This window comes from Gigantopelta aegis, chromosome 2 (genome assembly GCF_016097555.1).
Source record: "Gigantopelta aegis isolate Gae_Host chromosome 2, Gae_host_genome, whole genome shotgun sequence".
Lineage (NCBI taxonomy): Eukaryota > Metazoa > Mollusca > Gastropoda > Neomphalida > Peltospiridae > Gigantopelta > Gigantopelta aegis.
Window position 1 is genome coordinate 2,969,150 of NC_054700.1, and position 17,134 is coordinate 2,986,283.

Genomic DNA, 17,134 nt, shown 5'->3' on the forward strand with positions numbered 1-17,134 from the left:
TTGTTTTTCTAAATGTACATATTTCCAAAGTATTTTGTTGTTCTTCTCCCAACATTCCATGCACCAGTCTCTCTGCACGCTGCCTCCAATGCTCACAATACGAAGAGAGTCTGACAAGGGGAACTACTCCAGGACATTTTCAAACTTACTGAAATGTGAAGTGATTCATCAGAATACAGAAAACGAAAGAAAGGAATGAAATTCTTATACTTGCCAGTATTCATTGTGCAAAAGATATTTCAACTTTTTTTTTTCTAAGAGTGTTATATCCCATAATATTCAGGGCTTACACTTGAACACATTTTGGTTTTGCCAATTCTCTGATATATAGAGAATTTCCTTGAAAAAAATGATTAAAAAGTGGTTAATTTAAAGAAAATTTTGTTAGCCAAAGACCAAATGTTGTAGCCATTTTGTATAAAAATTAGCAATTGGCTAATTTGGCAATGTACAGGGTGAGCCCTGAATACTATTTTCCTTAATAGATTTCTGAGAAAAAAACAATTTCTTAGGTTAATTGTTTAAAGTGCATTCATTGTTAAAGGTATATATTTTCAAAACCTTCAAACTAGATTAGTTAACATTTTAACAGGGCTATTTTCATATTTTTATTGTTTCTTGATTATATACTTCATTTTAAAAGTGCTTTTAAGGGCATATTTGGTATGGTTTATAGACAAATAAATATAAACAAAACTTGATGTGTGAACCTGTTACCAATTCTACAGTATTTGAAACCTACGTAATGAATGTATGAAATGGCACATAATTTAAGAACTACAAATTGTATTTCTATTCTGTAAGCTTTATTGGGAATTCATACCAAAATTGCTGACTTGCATATAAACACTTTGAAAAAAAGAAAACAAAAGAGAACTATTTTCAAGATAACACTCATATCAGCTTGATTAAAGGGACACACCCTAGTTACGTTTATTTGTTAACCATTACGGTGTTGTTTTTCGCTATTAAACCCCATTTTTCACAAATAAAATTGCACTTTACTTACATTTTATTATTTAGAATACACATTTCCATTCACCTGAAGTGCTTTTTGGTAATCCTGATGTTTGTAAAACCACGAAATGCATTTTTTGCATTTTTTCACAAGACATGTTGTCGAGAAAAAAACGTTAAGCAAGCGAGGTCCAATCTATTTTTAGAGGGGATATTTCCATTTCAATGTCACAGACGTTGGTATATCACGTGACCGTTATTATTTTGGTTTGGTTTGTTTTCTCATGCACGGTTCGCACAATCAACATCCGATTTGTTGTTCATTTGTGAGATTTTTCTTCACAGTTCGTGAACATTTTCAGTAACAATAAAGTTCAGACAAGTAAGTGTCTCAATACAAAACGTTACAAACCCTTAAAACCAATAATTTTGCTAAGTCTTACGATATCTGGAGAGGGGATACAACCAGGACAGAACAGTTGGAACATGTCCAGGAGAGGTGAAACGAATGCAGCCCAAGTCTGTGAAATTTGTCGTGACTTAGGCATCGTTGTGCTTCGAGCGACATCTACCGGTGACATCAGAATACTAACTTTCAAAATTATTTCAAGCAATTGGGACATGGGGATTCCCATGGTATTTATCGATATAAAACCTGCTTTTTCACTCCATTTGATAAAAACGTGATCTAAGTGTGTTACAGGTTTGTAGATTAACCAAATTATAATTTATTTTCGCTGGATGGAACTAGGGTGTGCGGCTTTAAACTTCTCTGTGCTACTTTCCATGCCAAAATGTTAATTATGAAAGTTTAAAAAAAAACTAAAAAAACATTGCCGTCAGAAATTTCGTCCTCTGGGTTATTATCCTCTATGTACAACTGTATTATGAACATTTTCAGGCTGTTGCTATGGTTATAGAGAACTGGTAAAATTGGATAACAATGCATCATTTTGGAAGTTGATGTCAAAGAAAAATTGTGAATTTGTTTAGCTCAAATGAATTATGTGTGTTGTTTGTACAGATTATGAGTCTGTATGGTATCTATTTTTATATGTGTGTGTCACTGCATTATAACCCCACCCCCCATTCTGGTGCTATGTTATAGATATTACATCTCCTCTACAAGGAGAGTTCAATTCAAGGGCATGTCACTCCATTTAATCATAAGACTGAAAGAAAAAAAAGTGTGGAGATTTTCCTTTCATTATTTCAATTTTATTTTGCTTTTAAAAAATCAATTATTTCCAGTTTTATGGTTTGTAGGTGTTAGTTCAGGGTGTGAGATCATGTGAGGTTCAGTGGCCAGTACCCAGGGCAAGGGTGGAGAGAGAGAGATTGTTTGGGGGATGGATTTCACAGTAATATTCAGATGGTCAGATACTCATTATGAAGCTTATTCAAAGAGTTAAGGGGTATTTAGAAACATTCAAACAGTCAAGATTATGTAGAAACATTTTCAAAGAGTTGAAGGTATGTTGAAACATTTTCAAAGAGTTAAAGGTATGTACAAACAGTTTCAAAGAGTTGAGGGTATGTAGAAACAGTTTCAAATAGTTGAGGGTCTGTTGAAACATTTTCAAACAGTCCAGGTTATGTGGAAATATTTTGAAAAGTTCAAGGGTATATAGAAACATATTCAAAGAGATATGGGTATGTAAAGACATTAAAAGAGTTGAGGGATATTTTTAAACATCTAAAGAGTTGGGTAGAAAATGTTTTGGAGAGTTGACAGATATGTTAAAACATTTTTCATTACTGAATTTCTCCTCTACCTGTGTGTGATATCACTGACATATTTACACTGATTAAACACCCAGGACAAAAATTCAACAAATCTACTTTATAAGAGGTTAAGGGGTGAACAAGTCAGGGTAAATGTTCAACTAGATCTGTTAAACATGCATTTAGTATCTCATTACTCTTGTTCATTTTATGTTGTTTTGGTTAAGTTAAAGTTAAAGTTAAAGTTAATGTGCATGCATGTACCCACAAATTTCATTTTGCAAGAGCTTGAAATTACTGTTAACAAAAGAATCTTGCTGCAGATTAACTTGCGGCTAATTAATGCAAGAACAGTCATAACAAACCAATTTCGTTTTGCAAGAGCTTGAAATTACTGTTAACAAAAGAATCTTGCTGCAGATTAACTTCGGCTAATTAATGCAAGAACAATCATAATAAACAAATTGTTAGTGTAACGTACATGACCAAGCTTTTTTATACTTATTATTTACTGTCTCTCCCCCCCCCATCACACACACACACCCATTTCTCATTATAAACAGGTTTTGAAACCTTTCTTTTCTTTCTTCCAACTTATTTTCATGCATATATCCAATTAAGGTTCAAGCACGCTATCCTGGGCACACCTCAGCTATCTGGGCTGTTTGTCCAGGACAGTGGGTTAGTGGTTAGTGAGAGAGAAGAGGGTGTAGTGGTCAAACATCAACCCATTGAGTCATTAAAACTTGCTCTGGGTGGGAGCCAGTACTGGGCTACGAAGCCTGTACCTACCAGCCTTATGTCTGATAGCCTAACCACGACACAACCGAGGCCGGTTTTGGAAGCTACCATCTTACTAATTATTTAACTAGTGGGACCGGTAACTGGAAATGAGTCATTTTCAATGGCTCACTAATCACATACATGTAGTATTATCCATACAGTTCAAAATACCTGTTTGCATACCAGTGATATGTCATGCTAGGAATAATATGTCACACTATTTCACTAGGGAATATGTCAGTAGGAATGATGTCACACTCGGAGTAATACATGACCCTAGGAATGATACATCACACTAGGAATCATGTATTATACTAAAAATTATGTCACTCACTAGAAATTATATATCAGACTAGGAATGATATATCACACTAAGAATGATATATCACACTAGGAATGATATATCATACTAAAAATGATATTAGAGCTAGGCAGTATACCATATATACCATTCGGTATCGATATCATGTCAATACTGAGTTACCGTACCAAGCAAATTTCAAAATTCAAAAATTTTGGTATTCTAAAATATTATCAGCCATGTAGTAAAGCACTAACAATATATCTGACAAACTCAAAATAGCTGAAAAGAAGAGAGAGAGATGAGGGCTTTGTGTATGGAATTTTATTTTATTTAGATGAAATTAGAAGTTGAGACTTAACTCGGGCATGCATTTAAAGCAGAGTATACCAAAAATACCACTCGGTATCAGTATTGGTATCGATATTATATCGATACCGAATACCGTACCAATACTGAGGTAAATCACCAATACCAAACATGAAATTTCAATACCACCAAGCTCTAGATGATATATGACACTAGAAGCAATATATCTCACTAGGAATGATGTCATACTAGAAATGATATGTCACTCACTAGCAATGATATGTCACTCACTAGGAATGATATGTCACTCACTTGGAATGATATGTCACTGACTAGAAATGACATGTCACTCACTAGAAATGATGTCACTCACAAGAAATGACATGTCACTTCCTAGGAATGATATGTCACTCACTAGAAATGATATGTCACTCGCTAGAGTTGACATGTCACTCACTAGAAATGACATGCCACTCACTAGAAATGACATGTCACTCACTAGAAAGGATATGTCACTCACTAGGTAGAGATACATACCACCACAGTTCATCATGACGGGCTTTAAGCTGGACTCCAAAAATTATTAGAAATTTAGTTAAATTTGATCATAAAATCGGTAACCAAAAATCAAGTTTCATTTAGACAAGCAATCAAAATTGATGGTAGATCTTTTTGGCGAATTATTAACAAAAAATATAGGCTATTTGTAAATCGGGGAAATTATACAGTGTTGAGAATGCGTATTTTTATTGATGTGTCTGGTAAATGCAAATTTAAAATATCATACTGTAAACAAGAAATGCTGACTTGTTTTCCATAACTTTATTTAAATTTAAATAAAAGAAGTTGGCATTTGTTTTGACAATTAAAACAATTGAAAGCTATTCATGTTTTGTTCGCTGGTAGTAATTTCCTCCATCTCTTACACAGAGCACCACAGAAATGTTGTTTGTCTTCTTATAGTTTATTCGGGGTGGTTTTATTATTTAAAAATATAATGTGTCACGTAATTATTGTGCTGATACATTGGTTGCAGTTTTCGCATTAATATTTTGCTCACATTAAAATCATATGATTTACATCATCGGATTTCCATTCATTATAATAATGTCACTAGGCCACACTGTTCAAAACATGATTTGGGGTAATAAATAAGATGCCACGTTTACATCCTTCACAAAGTATTAGTACTTTTCATTTGTTACTGAAGTTTGTACCCACGGAAATGATGTTACTTAGGACATACGTGTAACGTTGCTATAAATGAAAGTTTGTTTAATATGCTATAAATAATTAATATAGTGCTGTCTTTTCCATTATGCTCGTACATGTATGATGTTACATAAAATGGTGCATTTATTTTATTGGTAATACATGTAGTTTATTTTATTCTGATTCATAGAATTGGATTAATTAACAACCAGATTTGTTTTTGTTCATTTTAAGTGAAATGAAAATGAGAAAGGTCCACATGGGTTTTTTCTTTCTTTCTGTTTTTTTTAAAACAGGAGGACATGCATTGTAATAGGAATAATAAAACACATCATTTTCAGACTTGTAAAATGTTAAAACGTTTTTTCTCTCAAATCCATTACTTTATCTCTCAAATCCATTACTTTATCGGGTTGTTGACTGGTATATCAAAGGCTGTGGTATGTGCTATCCTGTCTTGCGATGGTGCATATAAAATATCCCTTGCTTCTAATGGAAAAATGTAGCGGGTTTCCTCTCTAAGACTATTTGTCAAAATTACCAGATGTTTGACGTCCAGTAGCCGATGATTAAGAAATCAATGTGCTCAAGTGGTGTCATTAAACAAACTTGTTTTGTCAGGCCTCAAAAGGAGCATGTTAAATGTCCGTCCTTATATCCTCATATTGGTAAGCCAGCATGCCAGTTTTGAATTTTTATAATAAACCTGTTAATAATTATTTATATTAAACTAAGTATAATTTTAGCAATTAACTTATAGTAAAGAAAAATACCTTTTTTGTCGTATTCATATTGCAGTATTCCACAAAACATTACTTGAAAAATTAATGTTTCATTTTTGTCTCACTTTTACCAAGTAAAAAAAGCAAGTTACAAGCGTTGCGACAATGACATCAACTTTTGTTTTAAAGTTTACGGTTATTGTTTTTGCATTTACATCAGTTTCTCAAAAACTATAATCCTAGGTCAGTGAAACTTGGTTTATAGTTGCACATATGGATGTTCATCACAGTGAGCTGAAACTTGGTTTATAGTTGCACATATGGATGTTCATCACAGTGAGCTGAAACTTGGTTTATAGTTGCACATATGGATGTTCATCACAGTGAGCTGAAACTTGGTTTATAGTTGCACATATGGATGTTCATCACAGTGAGCTGAAACTTGGTTTATAGTTGCACATATGGATGTTCATCACAGTGAGCTGAAACTTGGTTTATAGTTGCACATATGGATGTTCATCACAGTGAGCTGAAACTTGGTTTATAGTTGCACATATGGATGTTCATCACAGTGCACGGAATTTGTTTTTTATGTAGACAAGACCTTTGATTCCATGAAATTCTTGTATTTTAATTCATGTAAACCAACAACAACAAAAAAGACTTCGAAAGAAGTTGACTATATATATATATATATATATATATATATACTTTTCAATTTCTCTTACTTAGACTTGCCAATAATTCAGTGACATGGGCAGTATACAGATATGTTCTCACATAGTGAAGGGGGTAGGGGAGCATTTTAAACATTGACATCATTGGATACTGGTATCCATTTTGGCTCAAATTTTGTATTGCTTGACTGTCATTATAAAAGTAATAGTATGTTGTTAAAGAAATGGCAGCTTGGATGTATATATTTTTGTTGCAATGAACGTGAAAACAATCCACCATACAAAATCAATGCAATACGGAACATGAACGGCCTGATCAAGATTGAATTTGTGTTCGTGAATACATGTGTTCTTCATGTAATAGTAAACATTGATGTAATGTCCATGTCTGTGTTAAAGGGATTGTTTTTTTTTGTTCAAGTATTGTCCATGACTTGTAGGTTGTAACAGTGCTCCAGTCTATACTAAGAGGAAGGAAGGAAGGAAATTTTTATTTAACGATGCACTCAACACATTCTATTTATGGTTATATGGCGTCGGATATATGGTTATGGACCACACAGATATTGAGGGAGGAAACCCGCTGTCACCACTTCATGAGCTGCTCTTTTCGATTAGCAGCAAGGGATCTTTTATATGCACCAGCCCATAGACAGGATAGCACATACCATGACCTTTGATGTACCAGTTGTGGTGCACTGGCTGGAACGAGAAATAGCCTAATGAGCCCACTGATGAGGATCGATCCCAAACTGACCGCGCATAAAGTGAACACTTTACCACTGGGTTACATCTGGCACCTATGCTAAGAGGAAGAAATAAGGGAACACTTCCAAGAACTGTAGACCAAGTTTCAGACATGATACACATCATAATGTCTTTATAAAAAACGACAAAGAGATAGTGCTGAATTGAGTGTCAGTAATGTGACAATCTAGGCCCATAGGAACGATATCAGAACGGGTGCACCACATCATTTTTAGAATTGTAAAATGTAAAAAAAAAAACCAACATATTCTCAAACCCATGATTTTGTCGGGTTGTCAACTGGTATATCAAAAGCTGTGGTATGTGCTATCCTGTCTGGAATGGTGCACATAAAAACCCTTGCTACTAATTGAAACTTGTAGCTGGTTTCCTCTCTAAGACTATATTACCAAATGTTTGACATCAGTAGCCGATGATTAATAAATCAATGTGCTCTAGTGGTGTTGTTGAACAAAACAAACTTTAACTGAGGGGGGGGGGGCTCAAGCTCTAGTGGGGGAGTCGCAAGCCAAATTTTCACCTTTATTTAAATACAGTTGAACAAAAACCATACATTTTCGTATTGACGTGGGGAGCTTGTCCCCACCCCCCACCCCCTGGTCCTGGATTGATTCCTAATCACACTATTAATTTTCTGATACTATGACAGTTTGGTTGAAGTCCCTTTCTGCTATTCGGTAGTGTTTATATCATCCCTTATTTCTTTGTCAGTACATTATACACCTGCTGCTGGCTCATTCCACGAGTCTGTTGACATGATTGTTACCTAGGTAACTGACTATTCGGTTTGCAGTCTCTTTCTGTGACTGGTTAGCAACTTAAATTGGACACATCTGTACTACAGTTAAGTCCTATACTACACTGACATTTTTACCTGTATTTTAAACAAACTGACTCTTACAATGAGGTGGTATTTTTCAGTTTGACTGCTGGTGTTTAAGTTTACCTGAAGTATAGTGTGATCATTGCTTTATGCCAGCAATAAGTCGCTTACATCCATCTGATCTAGCATCTAAGACTGTTTGAACATAGTAGTATCGAAATACAGATGGGTGTCGTATCAGTGTGACTAAGTCTAATCATTTCAAAACCAGTGTGATTTGCTTTGTCATTCTGGGTCATGCTACATAATAAATAACAAATCATGTTGTTTTGTTGTGCCATCTGTCAAGTCCAGCACTATTATCAGTGTTATTCCCTGTGACTACCGGGATTATAGTCGGTGATACTGGTCTGTGTTATAGGAGAGTGTTATCTAGTTGAAAGGGTCAACAGTAATCGTCTTGCCCAGTCTAGCTAAAACAGTTTCCAGTAATGATCCTACCCAATCTAGTTGAAAGTCTCCAATCATGGTCGTACCCAATCTAGTTGAAACAGTCTCCAGTAATAGTCATGCCCAATCTAATTGAAATTGTCTCCAGTAATAGTCATGCCCAATCTAGTTGAAAGTCTCCAGTCATGGTCTTGCTCATTCTAGTTGAAACAGTCTCCAGTAATGGTCCTACCCAATCTAGTTGAAACAATTTTTACCAATGATCTTATACCTAATCTATTTGAAATAGCAATGGTCTTGCCCAGAAGGTGCAGTGTGTAGTACTAGACTGTTTTGACAAAAGCAACGTTCAAAAGTGAAAAGTTCAAACCCATTGTTTGGATATTTTAGTGACCAATATGGTTGTATGTGATACTGGTCTGTATGTGATAATGGTATAGTGACTGACCTGTAGGTGTTCCCATCATGCCAGTGACTAAGGTTTGTGATAAGTGGTCTAGTGGTTGGCCTTCTGGCCTGTGATGTCATATAAACTGGTTTGTTAACATGACAGATTGTGGAGGTGGGGATGGAAGTGGATAACCATAAAATATTTTGATATTATTCACTTTAAACAAGAAAGGAAAGGAATGTTTGTTTAATAACACCTCAGCACATTTTAAACTACGGTTATTTCGTGTCCAACATAATGGCTATATTGACACTTAATCAAGACTTACACACTGCGTCTCATACAGAACATGCATTTGAATATTTTTTAAACTGATTTTTAGCTAAATTTTGCTTAATAGATATTGGTCTTTAAACTGTGTTTTAATTTAACTGTTGAATTTTTATATTGATGTTGATCATCACATACTGTTTGCATTTACCATAGTTTGACACCCAATAGCCGATGTATTTTTCGTGATGGGGTATCGTTAAACATTCATTCATTCATTAATAGATATTTGGGATCAGAGCAACATGTGCTGGGGTGTCTTTCCAACAATATTCCTTTCATGCTGTGCTATTTGCTGTTCTGCTGTGGAAAATGCATATAAAAGATCAATTTTTTACTAACAGAAAAATGTTGTGAGTTTTTTCTGAAGACTGTCAGAATTGCAAAATGTTTGACATCGAAAAGTTGATGACTAATTAATCAATATTATGTTAGTGGTGTCATTGTTCCATTTCTCATTCCAGCCAGTGCACCACGGCTGGTATATCAAAAGCCATAGCATGTGCTGTCCTGTCTGTGGGATGGTGCATTCAAAAGATCCCTTGCTACTAATGGAAAAATATGCAGCAAGGTTCCTCTCTAAGACTAATTTATACATGCATGTCGAAATGACCAAATGTTTGACATCCAATAGCCGATGATTAATAAATCAGTGTTCTCTAGTGGTGTTGTTAAACAAAGCAAAGTTTCATTAAGTTGAAGATCTGTATAGGTATGTAGAACAGTACGTCTTTTACATGTAATTCCTCGCTACTAATGGAAAAGTGTTAGTGGCTTTTCTCTCTAATACTAATTATGTCAAAATTACAAAATGTTTCACATCCAATAGTTGAAGATTAATTTAATCAATATGCTTCAACTTTGTTTCCCCCAAGAGTTTGGGCAGTGTAGTGGTGTATCGCTGCTGTTAGGACAGTTTGTATTTTAATACTTTACAGTTAGATCGATCAAAGCTAAGAACACTCAAATTATCTTTTTGAACCTTTTGTTGTTTGTTGGTGATGAGTGTAGTCACAATTGTTGATGTGTTTGTGTTACCGGTGAGTTTTCTCAGTGCTTTACTAACGATATTGTCAACTGTACCAGCTAGTCTGTGAAATGTTGTCAACATGTTTGGTAGGAGAATGTTTTCTGTTTGAAACAGTTTGAATTGGGATTGGGGGGTGGGGGGGGGGGGGGGGTTGTTACTCAGAAGGTTCAGAATGTCTTACTAGACTGAGTTGCCAAGAGCTGTGTGTTCTCTAGGAGTGAAAAGTTTAATCCGGTTGAGTTTACCAACATTTGCTCTATTTCTTCTTTTTTTTTGTGGATGGGTGGGGTTCTTTCTTTCTTTTCTTTTCATTTTTGTGAAGTGTCATTCCAGACTCATGACATTAATAGGATTGTATTGACAACATATCCCCAAAAGTCCTTAATTTAGTTTGGAATTTTAATGAAGTGTCATTCCAGACTCATGACATTAATAGGATTGTATTGACAACATATCCCCAAAAGTCCTTAATTTAGTTTGGAATTTTAATTAATTGAAAACAATATTTTTGTTTTGTTGATTGCATAAACAATATACAGTAGAATCTTGTTGGCTCGACCTTGGAAGGTTCAAACACACTGCAGCGTTCGAACCAAACATGAAGTCCCGAGGTTTTTGTTTGGTAAACCCTTATATTAACTGCTGATGGGTCGAACACATAATTTCTGATAAATTCTTTCACTCAGATATTTTGCTATGTAACATATTGATGAAATTTTAAATTTTGCAGATACCAAAATATTATGTATCTAATTCAACATTCTAACTGATGTTATGGAAATATCTGATTGAATGGTTCGGTCGAACTACCCGATGGGTCGAACACTTTCTCGAACACCGAAGGGGTTCCAGCCAACAGGATTCAACTGTACATGTATTATATCCTGTAAACTGACTATGTACTGTTTCTGATTTTTAAAGATTGGGATATGTCCATTTGTATAAATTTAATTATGAAATAAATTAAGGTTGAATTTTAAAGAAGTGAAAACAAAATGAATGAATCATGATTGTGAAAATGTAATAAGACTGCATTACCCACCTAGAGCGTCAGTCCATTTCAAACTTTATTGGCCATGGGGTAAAAAAGAAAGCGAGGAAAAAACACTACATTATATAAAAAGCACAGTCATTATTTGGGTAATCGGATAACTTTTTTAAGTTAAATTTTTAAAATGTTCATCATCTATTTTATGACAAGTTACATGTGTTCTATATTATTATAGTGAGCTATTTGACATGGCTCAAGTTCTTCATTCTTTGTAATATCCATGTGTGATTGAATTTGATTGGGTAAGATCTCCATCAGCTGCCATTTGATTGGTTACGTAGAATAGACTGGTTTATGTACAATTGCTGATTTGTATTATCTGCCAATCACATTCTTCCTTTTTGTAACAAAATTGGTCAACAAACCTTGGATTTGTATTATTTATTTGCAATTAAAATTTACCAGCATTGGTATGTACATGTATTTTTTTTTTTAATCTAATTTTAACTAGTTATTGATTTAAAATTAGTCAAATTAGTTTTAAAAGAGTTATTAAAGGGGCAGTCCTGAGTTTGTTGTCATTGTTAACATGTTGCTGACTAACAAGAGATGTTTTAAGGATAAAACTGCATATTAATTTAAATACATTTTTCCTTCATAAAATATCAGTGGCTGTATATTAAATGGGTTTCTGATCATCCTAGGTCAAACTTCATTTTATTCCCTAACATATATTTTTGTTTGTACCAATGAAATTATTGCGGAGACCTAATCTATTTTCAGGCACGGTGAAGCAGGGGGGATGGTGTGCTGGAGGGGCTCTAGCCCACCCCACTTCCCCCAATAATTCTGAATGAAAAATATTGGTAGTAAATCTTAAGGCAGAGATGAATTTTCCTTGTAGAATGCAGGAAATTGCATTTTAGGACATCTAGTTTTTTAAATTTTACATGGGAGCCATGGGCGTCGATCGGTGGGGGACGGGGGACCCATCCCCCTCACTTTTCAACACCAGGGGATAATCTATATAAATGTCTCCCCCCCCCCTTTTTCGTTTAGCACACACACACAATGTACACACACACACATACACACAACACGTAACACGCCCCCCCCCCCCCCCCACACACACTTTTAAAGCCGGATTGAAGCCCATGCCCCGAACCCTCTAGAAACTTTGCTTTGCACCCTCTATCTGTCAGCCCCCTCCCCCCCCCCCCCATGTCTACTTGTTTCTGCTGTGTCCGATTCTGGGTTACTTATAAACATTAGGACAACCAGAAACACATTGAATATAGAGACGCTGATATTCTGAACGAGAAAATATATTAGTATTTACATTTTAGTCGTTAAAATATTTCATTATTCAGAAACATCTTCAAGTGGCACAAACTCACAACAGTCCCTTTTATTTAGCTTTAGAGATATATCTTATTTATTGCCAGACATTGGTTTTGTTATTAATGTTAGACTTGTTGATGAAATTAACATAATATATATTTATTTATGAAAGATAATGTTAACTACGACTGGAGATTGAGAGTTTTATTTTTAAAATAGATTTTAGTTGCCAAATTTTTTAACTTTGTTGCCACATACTAGAAGTGCATTGTAATAAAAACAAGATTTTAAAAATATTATATTGTAAAATGATAATGTTAAAATTGTTGTTTGTTGCATGATTATACATTTTCTTACCGATGAACAGGTCAGTCTTATTTTTATCATTTCCATGTTATTGTGCATAGCACAGCTGCAGGAAAGATAACTGAGTAGGTACATTTCCTAATTAATGCTACAGTGTAATACATTTATTACTATATCTTTATTTTCCTGAAGGTCAAAAAAAAAGAGAAAAGATTTATTGGCGTGAAATTAATGGAAAATTTAGTGGTCAACGAAAGATACTTAATGCATATATTTAGTTTTGTGCTAAATTTAAAAATATTTTATGTGTTATGCACCCAGAACTTGGTTGGTAGGTGGGTGGGTAGTATCCAGGGTAGGGGATGAGGTTTAGGATGTTTGAAGTATTTAAATTTGTCAACTATTTTACTGTTCCATAAATGACGAACAGTGTCTTAAAATTAACCTACATAACATTTGGTTTTGCAGTAAATGATGTAAAAAAAAAAAAAAAAGTCAATACAATTGTTATCTAATTTGGATTATTTTACAAATATTTGAGCTGCATACAGGCATAAATTATTTTCTAAAGCTCCATGGTATATCAAAGTCTGTGGGATGTGCTGTCATGTCTATGGGAATGAGCATATTGAAGATCGCTTGCTGCTTATGAAAAAATGTAGCAGGTTTTTGCTAAGACTAGTATTTTGTTTGTTGTTTTTTTTTTGGGGGGGGGGGGGGTGTGTTATGGCCTTAATAATAAAAATGTGGGTTTTTTTTGCAAATATAAATCTTAATTACCATTAATGTGCACAATTGTACAGCAGGTTCCCAAGTACAGTTTGCTGTTGAAAAACAAGCCGAACAGCCTTATTTAAGAATTTAAAATACCACACTTCTTAACCACAAGATGACCATTTCTTCAGATTTTGTTAGGAGATGATCATACCCTCGCACAAACAGAAAATAACTAAATCTGTTGAACCACTTTTTTTATTATTATCCTTCTGTCCGTTTTGTCATGTCGCAGCTTAAGACTGTTGTTAACAGCTTATATCTGTTATATTAACACAGCTTAAGTGAGGGTCGTAGCTTAAGTAGCTTTAGACCATGCTCATTGAAGCTTAAAGTTTGTGACTGCATCTTGAGCATGGTCAAAAGCTTAAAAGTGACTGCAGTCTTTTTAAGCCTATGAGTTGTACAGCTTAAGACAATGACTGCAGCCTAAGTCAATGGTTGCAACAGCAACCTTAATGCTTTTGGCCTTTCATTGTTGTCATGTCACATATTTTCATTTTTATCATACTCCCTTTTTGATCATTTGTCATTTTTGTCATGGGGAAGCCATGTTGTTGAAACCATGTTGTCATGGTAACATGCCTATGGATGAAGTGGAAGCATGTAAAAAAAAAATAATAAAAAAAAATAGTGTCAAGTCGTAAGAATGTTTAGATTGAAGAGAATGCGTTTTGTGACCGCTTTACTTGACCACGTGGTTGACAATGAGTTGCCTCCCTTGTTATTGTTTCATCTGTCTTGTTATGTATTTATACCCTTTGCCATACTGAAGTAAAAGATGTAATATATTATGAAACTGTTGTTATTTGTTGTTCTGTTAGTTCGAAGACAGCAGAAGCAGTCTGATTTAACTACTGTAGGTGGCAGTAAACCAAATAGCATCTCGCTAGGTCAAAGTAAAAAACCAAACACCCATGCAACAATAGTGTTAGAATGTTGCATTAAATAAGACCAAATCTGTCATTAAATGTACTTTAATCTCCACCAGTAATTCAATCTGAACAGGTATTTATGTACCAGCTACTGTTGTCATAGACCTACAGGCTACCATTTTTTTGGGAGGGGAGGTGAGGGGTGGGTTGACTTTTGCTTGAATAAAATGAAAATGCCAGAATAGCTTATACAGGATTGCAACTAATATTGTGGGTAGAATGATGCAAATACATCATGACCAGATTTCATTTTTTGAACTGTCTGTGGTCCACATGTGCATCTTTTCAACAAGGGGGGCGAGACGTAGCCCAGTGGTAAAGTGCTCGCTCGATGCACAGTTGGTCTGGGATCGATCCCCATCAGTGGGCCCACTGGGCTATTTCCCGTTCCAGCCAGTGCACCACGACTGGTATATCAAAGGCTGTGGTATGTACTACCCTATCTGTGGGATGGTGCATATATAAGATCTCTTGCTGCTAATCGAAAAGTGGCGACAGCGGGTTTCCTCTCTCAATTTGTGTGGTCCTTTACCATATGTACGACGCCATATAACCGTAAATAAAATGTGTTTAGTGCGTCATTAAATAAAACATTTCTTTCTTTTCAACACAAGGCTCACACCTCACCTGCCACTGACATTTTATCTACAGTACTGAACATTATTACTTTGTATAATATTAGGCAAGTTACTTCATTTTAAACATCAAACAAACACATTTGATGGATGCACTACTAACAATAAATGTTACAGAAATCAAACTAAGAAACTTCGCGGTAGTCTATTTTTGACACTTAAGTATAACAATACACAAGTGTTGTATTGTTTCTAGCCTTACTAGATTAATAATAAAGAGCCATTCCATCGTAATACTTCAGTCCCCGTCATTTGGTATGCTATATTATTATGAGAATAACAAAAAAGTGGTTTATATGCACAGCAGTTACCGTAAAATTCATAAATAAAGTGCACCATTTTATAAACCAAACCTTGCAATTCACAGTAAACATTTAGTGGCTTATATGCCGAAAAATACAGTATCCCTTTAAACAAGCATTCTAACCCTGCTACAGCAATACTGGTTTCCTTCCAGGCACCACAAACTGCCAAAGTTCAAGGACCATAACTCTGACAGACAGTTTAATTTTTGACAGTTATGGCCCTTGAATAAATTCCCATGAGTCCCAATTTGATCTGGCAATAACTTTCAAAAAAGGGTAAATTGCCCTGAAAGTCTTAACTTTATCTGTAACTCTACATGATAAACCAATACACAAAATTTCAGCTCGACATCCTGAAACATTTATAAAAAGGCTGTGAAACTATTTATTTGTGGAAAAGACGGATCTATACATAGAGACAAAACATATAGGTACATGTAGTACTAAACCAAATAACTTCCGGCTGGGTCACAGTTTGAGGTGCATCAAACGTTTCATCTAGGCAAAAAATGTATGCAAATTTTATTTCATCTAGTACCAACCGTGTCGGGCAGCCTTGTGCTTGACCGTCGTCGTGGTTAGGCCAGGCCATCGGTAAACCATCTTCATAAATCAAGGCTAATATTCGTTCCTCGTATTCAGCCTCGATACATGTCATCAAGAAATCGTGCCACAAAATGCTTAAATTTCATTGGATGCGATGAGATCTGATTGCAACGAATCGCAACGCTCCTTATAGATTCCCTTATTTTAAACAAAGATGGCAGCGTCAGCGTCCGTGGAAACGTGTTGTGTTTGTCACGATATGTTAAAAAAAAGGTTTCGGCGGTTAATTTTTTATACTGCTTTCAAGATTGTCACGTTACCGATGCTGTGATTGGTCAGCGATGTCGTGTAAGGGACATAATCGGTGTTACAAATTTTCTTCCAATAGAGGGCACCAGTAGTGGATATCAGTAATCTTGACTACATGTATCAAGGCTGAATACAAGGAACGAATATTAGCCTTGATTTATGAAGATGTCGGTAAACAGGCTGGTAGGTACTGGGTCCGGATCCCAGTCTAGGCAATGGGATTTTTAATCCAGATACAGACTCCAAACCCTGAGTGAGTGTTACGCAAGGCTCAATGGGTAGGTGTAAACCACTTGCACCGACCAGTGATCCATAACTGGTTCAACAAAGGCCATGGTTTGTGCTATCCTGCCTGTGGGAAGCGCAAATAAAAGATCCCTTGCTGCTAATCGGAAGAGTAGCCCATGAAGCGGCGACAGTGGGTTTCCTCTCAAAATCTGTGTGGTCCATAACCAGATATCTGACGCCACATAACCGTAAATAAAATGTGTTGAATGCGTCATTAAATAAAACA